This window comes from Schistocerca americana, unplaced genomic scaffold (genome assembly GCF_021461395.2).
Source record: "Schistocerca americana isolate TAMUIC-IGC-003095 unplaced genomic scaffold, iqSchAmer2.1 HiC_scaffold_16, whole genome shotgun sequence".
Classification (NCBI taxonomy): domain Eukaryota; kingdom Metazoa; phylum Arthropoda; class Insecta; order Orthoptera; family Acrididae; genus Schistocerca; species Schistocerca americana.
This window is the reverse complement of record NW_025725687.1, coordinates 5,193,827-5,202,091: the sequence shown is the minus strand read 5'-3', so window position 1 is coordinate 5,202,091 and position 8,265 is coordinate 5,193,827.

Below are 8,265 nucleotides of genomic sequence, written 5' to 3'. Positions count from 1 at the left end.
AGAGTGTCTGTCCTCTTGTACTTATGTCGCCATTGTGCCTTTTGTATTAAATTCGGATGCAATTTCTGTGTTTCATCGTCAATAAGAAGGTCCAAGGTTTGCAGTAAACCTGAAGTGAAACATCGAAATCTAAAACTCAACTCAGAGGAGAGGTTAAAATCTTAGAAAAATAGAGTGTCAGTCCTCTTGTACTTACGTCGGCATTTTGCCTTTTGTATTAAATTCGGATGCAATTTATGTGTTTCATCGTCAATAAGAAGGTCCGAGGGATACAGTAAACCTGAAGTGAAGCATCGGAATCTAAAACTGGACTCACAGGAGAGGTTCAAATCATATAAAGTTAGAGTGTCAGTCCTCTTGTACTTAAGTCGGCCTTGTGCCTTTTGTATTAAGTTCGCATGCAATTTCTGTATTTCATCGTCAATAAGAAGGTCCAAGGTATACAGTACACCTAAAATAAAGCATCGGAATCTAAAACTGGACTCACAGGAGAAGTTCAAATCATAGAAAGTTAGAGTGTCAGTCGTCTTGTACTTAAGTCGGCCTTGTGCCTATTGTATTAAGTTCGCATGCAATTTCTGTATTTCATCGTCAATAAGAAGGTCCAAGGTATACAGTACACCTAAAATAAAGCATCGGAATCTAAAACTGGACTCACAGGAGTAGTTCAAATCATAGAAAGTTAGAGTGTCAGTCGTCTTGTACTTCAGTCGGCATTGTGCCTTTTGTATTAAATTTGGATGCAATTTCTGTGTTTCATCGTCAATAAGAATGTCCAAGGCATACAGTAAAGCTGAAGTGAAGCATCGGAATCCAAAACCGGACTCACAGGAGAAGTTCAAATCTTAGAAAGTTAGAGTGTCAGACCTCTTGTACTTAAGTCGGCATTGTGCCTTTTGTATTAAATTCGAATGCAGTTTCAGTGTTTCATCGTCAATTAGAAGGTCCAAGGGATACAGAAAACCTGAAGTGAAGCATCGGAATCTAAAACTGGACTCACAGGAGTGGTTCAAATCAGAGAAAGTTAGAGTGTCAGTCCTCTTGTACTTAAGTCGGCATTGTGCCTTTTGTATTAAGTTCGGATGCAATTTCTGTGTTTAATCGTCAATAAGAAGGTCCAATGTTTACAGTAAACCTGAAGTGAAGCATCGAAATCTAAAACTCTACTCACAGGAGAGGTTCAAATCATAGAAAGTTAGAGTGTCAGTCCCCTAGTACTTAAGTCGGCATTGTGCCTTTTCTATTAAATTCGGATGTAATTTCTGTGTTTCATCGTCAATAAGAAGGTCCAAGGGATACAGTAAACCTGAAGTGTAGCATCGGAATCTAAAACTGGAATCAAAGGAGAGGTTCAAATCATAGATAGTTAGAGTGTCAGTCCGCTTGTACTTAAGTCGGCAGTGTGCCTTTTGTATTTATTCGGATGCAATTTCTGTGTTTCATCGTCAGTATGAAGGTCCAAGTGACACAGTAATCCTGAGGTGAAGCATCGGAATCTAAAAATGGACTCACAGGAGAGGTTCAAATCATAGAAAGTTAGAGTGTCAGTCCTCATGTACTTAAGTCGGCATTGTTTCTTTTCTATTACATTCGGATGCAATTTCTGTATTTCATCGTCAATAAGAAGGTCCAAGGGACACAGAAAACCTGAAATGAAGCATCGGAATCTAAAACTGGTCTCACAGGAGTGGTTCAAATCACAGAAAGTTAGAGTGTCAGTCCCCTTGTACTTAAGTCGGCATTGTGCCTTTTGTATTAAGTTTGGATGCAATTTCTGTGTTTCATCGTCAATAAGAAGGTCCAAGGGATACAGTAAACCTGAAGTGTAGCATCGGAATCTAAAACTGGAATCAAAGGAGAGGTTCAAATCATAGATAGTTAGAGTGTCAGTCCGCTTGTACTTAAGTCGGCAGTGTGCCTTTTGTATTTATTCGGATGCAATTTCTGTGTTTCATCGTCAGTATGAAGGTCCAAGTGACACAGTAATCCTGAGGTGAAGCATCGGAATCTAAAACTGGACTGACAGGAGATGTTCAAATCATAGAAAGTTAGAGTGTCAGTCCTCTTGTACTTAAGTCGGCATTGTGCCTTTAGTATTGAATTCGGATGCAATTTCTGTGCTTCATCGTGAATAAGAAGGTCCAAGGTATACAGAAAACCTGAAGAGAAAGCATCCGAATCTAAAACTGGACTCACGGGAGCGGTTAAATCATAGAAATTTGGAGTGTCAGTCCTCTTGTACTTAAGTCGGCATTGTGACTTTTGTATAAAATTCGGATGCAATTTCTGTGTATCATCGTCAATAAGAAGGTCCAGTGTTTACAGTGAACCTGAAGTGAAGCATCGGAATCTAAGACTGGACTCACAGGAGAGGTTCAAATCATAGAAAGTTAGGGTGTCAGTCCTCTTGTACTTAAGTCGGCATTGTGCCTTTTGTATTAAATTTGGATGCAATTTCTGTGTTTCATCGTCAATAAAATGGTCCAAGGGATACAGTAAACCTGAAGTGAAGCATCGGAATCTAAAACTGGACTCACAGGAGTGGTTCAAATCATAAAAAGTTAGAGGTCAGTCCTCTTGTACTTAAGACGGCATTGTGCCTTTTGTATTAATTTCGGATGCAATGTCTGTGTTTAATCGTCAATAAGATGGTCCAAGGGATACAGTAAACCTGAAGTGTAGCAATGGAATCTAAAACTGGACTCACAGGAGAGGTTCAAATCACAGAAAGTTAGAGTGTCAGTCCTCTTGTACTTAAGTCGGCATCGTGCCTTTTGTATTGAATTCGGATGCAATTCCTGTGTTTCATCGTCAATTAGAAGGTCCAAGGGATACAGTAAGCCTGAAGTGAAGCATCGGAATCTAAAAGTGGACTCACAGGAGAGGTTCAAATCATAGAAAGTTTGAGTCTCAGTCCTCTTGTACTTAAGTCGGCATTGTGCCTTTTGTATTAAATTCGGATGCAATTTCTGTGCTTCATCGTCAATGAGAAGGTCCAAGGGATACAGTAAACCTGAAGTGATGCATCGGAATCTAAAACTGGACTCACAGGAGAGGTTCAAATCATAGAAAGGTAGAGTGTCTGTCCTCTTGTACTTAAGCCGGCATTGTGCCTTTTGTATTAAATTCGGATGCAATTTCTGTGCTTCATCGTCAATAAGAAGGTCCAAGGTATACCGAAAACCTGAAGTGAAGCATCGGAATCTAAAACTAGTCTCACAGGAGAGGTTTAAATCATAGAAAGTTAGAGTGTCAGTCCTCTTGTATATATGTCGGGATTGTGCCTTTTCTATTAAATTCGGATGCAATTTCTGTGTTTCATCGTCAATAACATGGTCCAATGTTTACAGTAAACCTGAAGTGAAGCATCGAAATCTAAAACTCAACTCACAGGAGAGGTTCAAATCATAGGAAGTTAGAGTGTCAGTAATCTTGTACTTAAATCGGCATTGTGCCTCTTGTATTAAATTCGGATGCAATTTCTGTGTTTCATCATCAATAAGACGGTCCAAGGTAGACAGTAAACCTGAAGTGAAGCATCGGAATCTAATACTGGTCTCACAGGAGAGGTTTAAATCATAGAAAGTTAGAGTGTCAGTCCTCTTGTACTTATGTCGGCATTGTGCCTTTTGTATTAAATTCGGATGCAATATCTGTGTTTCATCGTCAATAAGAAGATCCAAGGTTTACAGTAAACCTGAAGTGAAGCTTCGAAATCTAAAACTCAACTCAGAGGTGAGGTTAAAATCTTAGAAAAATAGAGTGTCAGTCCTCTTGTACTTAAGTCGGCATTGTGCCTTTTGTATTAAATTCGGATGCAATTTATGTGTTTCATCGTCAATACGAAGGTCCTAGGGATACAGTAAACCTGAAGTGAAGCATCGGAATCTAAAACTGGACTCACAGGAGAGGTTCAAATCATATAAAGTTAGAGTGTCAGTCCTCTTGTACTTAAGTCGGCCTTCTGCCTTTAGTATTAAGTTCGCATGCAATTTCTGTAATTCATCGTCAATAAGAAGGTCCAAGGTATACAGTACACCTAAAATAAAGCATCGGAATCTAAAACTGGACTCACAGGAGAAGTTCAAATCATAGAAAGTTAGAGTGTGAGTCGTCTTGTACTTCAGTCGGCTTTGTGCCTTTTGTATTAAATTCGGATGCAATATCTGTATTTCATTGTCAATAAGAAGGTCCAAGGGATACAGTAAACCTGAAGTGAAGCATCGGAATCCAAAACCGGGCTCACAGGAGAAGTTCAAATCATAGAAAATTAGAGTGTCATTCCCTCGTACTTAAGTCGGCATTGTGCCTTTTGTGTTAAATTCGGATGCAATTTCTGTGTTTCATCGTCAATTAGAAGGTCCAAGGGATACAGGAGACCTGAAATGAAGCATCGGAATTTAAAACTGGACTCACAGGAAAGGTTCAAATCATAGAAAGTTAGAGTGTCAGTCCTCTTGTACTTAAGTCGGCATTGTGCCATTTGCATTAAATTCGGATGCAATTTCTGTGTTTCATCGACAATAAGTAGGTCCAAGGGATACAGAAAACCTGAAGTGCAGCATCTGAACCTAAAACTGAACTCAAAGGCGAGGTTCAAATCATAGAAAGTTAGAGTGTCAGCTCTCTTGTACTTAAGTCGGCATTGTGCCTTTTGTATTAAATTCGGATGCAATTTCTGTATTTAATCGTCTATAAGAAGGTCCAAGGGATAAAGTAAACCGGAAGTGAAGCATTAGAATCTAAAACTGGACTCACAGGAGAAGTTGAAATCATAGAAAGTTAGAGTGTCTGTCCTCTTTTACTTAAGTCGGCATTGTGTCTTTTGTATTAAATTCGGATGCAATTTCTGTGTTTCATCGTCAATAAGAAGGTCCAAGGGATACAGTTAACCTGAAGTGATCCATCGGAATCTAAAACTGGACTCACTGGAGGGGTTCAAATCATAGAAAGTTAGAGTGTCAGTCCTCTTGTATTTAGGTCGGCATTGTGACTTTTGTATTAAATTCGGATGCAATTTCTGTGTTTCATCGTCAATAAGAAGGTCTGGGGGATACAGTAAACCTGAAGTGAAGCATCGGAATCTAAAACTGGACTCTCAGGAGAGCTTCAACTCATAGAACTTTAGAGTGTCAGTACTCTTGTACTTAAGTCAGCATTGTGCCTTTTGTATTGAATTCGGATGCAATTTCTGTATTTCATCGTCAATAAGAAGGTCCAAGGTATACAGTAAACCTGAAGTGAAGCGTCGGAATCTAAATCTGGACTCACAGGAGAGGTTCAAATCATAGAAAGTTAGAGTGTCAGTCCTCTTGTACTTAAGTCGGCATTGTGCCTTTTGTATTAAATTCGGATGCAATTTCTGTGTTTCATCGTCAATAAGAAGGACCGAGGGATACAGTAAACCTAAAGTGAAGCATCGGAATCTAAAACTGGACTCTCAGGAGAAGTTCAAATCATAGAAAGTTAGAGTGTCAGTCCTCTTGTACTTAAGTCGGCATAGTGCCTTTTGTATTAAATTCGGATGCAAATTCTGTGTTTCATCGTCAATAAGAAGGTCCAATGTTTACAGTAAACCTGAAGTGAAGCATCGAAATCTAAAACTCAACTCACAGGAGAGGGTCTAATCATAGAAAGTTAGAGTGTCAGTCCTCTTGCACTTAAGTCGGCATTGTGCCTTTTGTATTAAATTCGGATGCAATTTTGTGTTTCATCGTCAATAAGAAGGTCCAAGGTATACAGTAAACCTGAAGTGAAGCATCGAAATCTAAAACTCAACTCACAGGAGAGGGTCTAATCATAGAAAGTTAGAGTGTCAGTCCTCTTGAACTTAAGTCGGCATTGTGCCTTTTGTATTAAATTCGGGTGCAATTTCTGTGTTTCATCGTCAATAAGAAGGTCTGAGGGATACAGTAAACGTCAAGTGAAACATCGGAATCTAAAATTTGACTCACAGGAGAGGTTCAAATCATAGAAAGTTAGAGTTTCAGTCCTCTTGTACTTAAGTCGACATTGTGCCTTTTGTATTAAATTGGGATGCAATTTCTGTATTTCATCGTCAATAAGAAGGTCAAAGGTACACAGTAAACCTGAAATGAGGCATCGGAATCTAAAACTGGACTCACAGGATAGGTTAAAATCATAAAAAGTTACAGTGTCAGTCCTCTTCTACTTAAGTCGGCATTGTGCCTTTTGTATTAAATTCGGATGCAATTTCTGTCTTTCATCGTCAATAAGAAGGTCTAAGGTATACAGTAAACCTGAAGAGAAGCATCGGAATCTAAACCAGGTCTCACAGGAGAGGTATAAATCATAGAAAGTTAGAGTGTCAGTCCTCTTGTACTTAAGTCGGCATTGTGCCTTTTGTATTGAATTCGGATGCACTTTCTGAGTTTCATCGTCAATAAGAAGGTCCAAGCTTTACAGTAAACCTGAGCGAAGCATCGAAATCTAAAACTCAACTCACAGGAGTGGTTCAAATCATAGAACGTTAGAGTGTCAGTCCTCTTGTACTTAAGTCGGCATTGTGGCTTTTGTATTAAATTCGGATTCAAATTTTGTGTTTCATCGTCAATAAAAAGGTCCAAGGGATACAGTAAACCTGAAGTGAAGCATCGGAATCTAAAACTGGACTCACAGGAGAGGTTCAAATCATAGAAAGTTGGAGTGTCAGTCTTCTTGTACTTAAGTCGGCATTGTGCCATCTGTATTAAATTCGGATGCAATTTCTGTATTTCATCGTCAATAAGAAGGTGCAAAGTATACAGTAAACCTGAAGTGAAGCAACGGAATCTAAAACTGGACTCACAGGAGAGGTTCAAATCATAGAAAGTTAGAGTGTCAGTCCTGGTGTACTTAGGTCGGCATTGTGTCTTTTGTTGTAAATTCAGATGCAATTTCTGTGTTTCATCGTCAATAACAAGGTCCAAGGTATACAGAAAACCTGAAGAAAAAGCATCGGAATCTAAAACTGGACTCACAGGTGCGGTTAAATCATAGAAAGCTAGTGTGGCAGTCCTATTGTACTTAAGTCGGCATTGTGCCTTTTGTATTAAATTTGGATGCAATTTCTGTGTTTCATCGTCAATAAGAATTTCCAAGATAAACAATAAACGTGAAGTGAAGCATCGGAATCTACAACTCAACACACAGGAGAGGTTAAAATCATAGAAAGTTAGAGTGTTAGTCCTCTTGTACCTAAGTCGGCATTGTGCCTTTTGAATTAAAATCGGATGCAATTTCTATGTTTCATCGTCAATAAGAAGGTCCAAGGTATACAGAAAACCTGAATAAAAAGCATCAGAATCTAAAACTGGACTCACAGGAGCGGTTAAATCATCGAAAGTTAGTGTGGCAGTCCTATTGTACTTAAGTCGGCATTGTGCTTTTTGTATTGAATTCGGATGCAATTTCTGTGTTTCATCGTCAATAAGAAGGTCCAAGGGATACAGTAAACCTGAAGTGAAGCATCGGAATCTCAAACTGGACTCACAGAAGAGGTTCAAATCATAGAAAGTTAGAGTTTCAGTCCTCTTGTACTTAAGTTGGCATTGAGCCATTTGTATTAAATTCGGATGCAATTTCTGTCTTTCATCGTCAATAAGATGGTCTAAGGTATACAGTAAACCTGAAGAGAAGCATCGGAATCTAAACCAGGTCTCACAGGAGAGGTATAAATCATAGAAAGTTAGAGTGTCAGTCCTCTTGTACTTAAGTCGGCATTGTGCCTTTTGTATTGAATTCGGATGCACTTTCTGAGTTTCATCGTCAATAAGAAGGTCCAAGCTTTACAGTAAACCTGAGCGAAGCATCGAAATCTAAAACTCAACTCACAGGAGTGGTTCAAATCATAGAACGTTAGAGTGTCAGTCCTCTTGTACTTAAGTCGGCATTGTGGCTTTTGTATTAAATTCGGATTCAAATTTTGTGTTTCATCGTCAATAAAAAGGTCCAAGGGATACAGTAAACCTGAAGTGAAGCATCGGAATCTAAAACTCAACTCACAGGAGTGGTTCAAATCATAGAACGTTAGAGTGTCAGTCCTCTTGTACTTAAGTCGGCATTGTGGCTTTTGTATTAAATTCGGATGCAATTTCTGTATTTCATCGTCAATAAGAAGGTGCAAAGTATACAGTAAACCTGAAGTGAAGCAACGGAATCTAAAACTGGACTCACAGGAGAGGTTCAAATCATAGAAAGTTAGAGTGTCAGTCCTGGTGTACTTAGGTCGGCATTGTGTCTTTTGTTTTAAATTCAGATGCAATT